The sequence below is a fragment of the Glycine max genome, chromosome 13 (genome assembly GCF_000004515.6).
Source record: "Glycine max cultivar Williams 82 chromosome 13, Glycine_max_v4.0, whole genome shotgun sequence".
In the NCBI taxonomy this organism is placed as follows: Eukaryota; Viridiplantae; Streptophyta; class Magnoliopsida; order Fabales; family Fabaceae; genus Glycine; species Glycine max.
The window spans coordinates 40,931,570-40,933,040 of NC_038249.2; the positions used below are offsets into that span (position 1 = coordinate 40,931,570).

At 29.6% G+C, this 1,471-nt stretch overlaps 1 protein-coding gene across 1 annotated transcript in view; it reads right to left on the minus strand.

The window, feature by feature from the left end:
• Positions 1–92: 92 nt before the first annotated feature.
• The window catches only part of LOC100803851 (uncharacterized), an 11,595-nt gene continuing 10,216 nt past the window's right edge, over positions 93–1,471 (minus strand). The window contains exon 9 of the mRNA XM_014766038.2: positions 93–389. The gene's annotated coding sequence lies outside the window, so the exon portion shown is untranslated. The remainder of the gene's footprint in view (positions 390–1,471) is intronic.

Consider the following 1,471-nt stretch of genomic DNA (forward strand, 5'->3'; position numbering starts at 1 on the left):
GACCAATCAGCTATTGATTGGATTAGTCATGGCATAAAAAAAATTCAAACAATGCATATATATTTTAGGAAACTATTAAATTGGAGATTATATATGAATTGATGAAATCATATTATGAAAACACTTTTGACTAAATATAAGACTTATTGTTTCAAGTTCAAGAGTAACTTTCTACAAATTCAGACATATATAAGGTAAGTTTCCCACAAGATTTCAATTTGAAAGTCTCTAATTACTCAAATAGCTTTGGAGGAGTGGTGGCTTTGTTATTAGCATATAGACTTGTTTTCACATGGGTCTGCCCTTTACAACTATATCTACACAATACTATCATTCCTTCAAGGTTCAAGCTTGAAAACCAAAAAACTTGAGAGTATCAGAAAGTCTTCCTACAAACAAAAAAGGTACACATTAATAGCAAAAAAACAGCCAATTATCTATTCTCTTTTTGAAAGATTTAAATTATTATTTTTTATAAGAGACATTTTGTTTAATTTTTATGCTTTGATAGTGGATTCCTCAATGAATACTGGATCAAGTGAGAGGCAAGGTAGTCCACAAACTGAAGGAATGGTCACTAGTCCTAAACAAGGAGAAAATGATTATTTGAAGCCAAAGTTGATGACTCAACCACAAAGAGTGATGGAGGAGGAGGAGATAGAAGAATGCAAGACCCCACAATCAGGGAACCAAATACCAACCATATTGGAGTGCCCACCTGCACCAAGAAAGAAAAGGCCAACTTCACCAAATACGAGAAAATTATCAGCAATTGATGATCATGGTCAATTGAATTTCTTTGAAGAGATCAAGTCAGAGGAGGTAGAGCTCTTCTTCCAATCCATGCATGAGTTTAATAGGACTCACAAGAGATGCAAAAGTTTATGAAATTAATTCTTATTACTTTAATTTGATGCATAATTGTGGGTGGATAGGTACTAAGTAGTCTTACATGTATAATTTCCCAATTATGTTAGGATTTTAGTGGTTGCTTATGACTAGGACTGTCGTCCATGTAAGATTAGCTTCTATGACATAGAAGAACATGTAGAAATAATATGGATAATACTAATGTTTGAATTTTAATGGATCATATCGTTTTATTGCAATTTTTTAATGTATGAAATTTATTGTCATTGTATTATTCGACCAATACCCACAGATTTTTATTATCTTGCCATGACTCGATTTTGGATGATTTCAATTCACTATTTGTTACAGTCTATTGTAATTAGAATTAATTTTTATTTGAGTAAATTTGTTAAAAAAATTAAGATGATTAATTTCGTTTCAATAAAAAAAATCAAGTTTTACAATTATGAAAAAGATACGAAGTTGTTGAGAAAAAAAAAAGTTGAAAGACAAAAAAATGTTGGAAAATTTACGAATAATTTAGAGATAACATTTTTTAAATATTTGCTGATAAATTTCAAATTTTAGATACATGAAAACAAATTTTTAAAAAAATTAC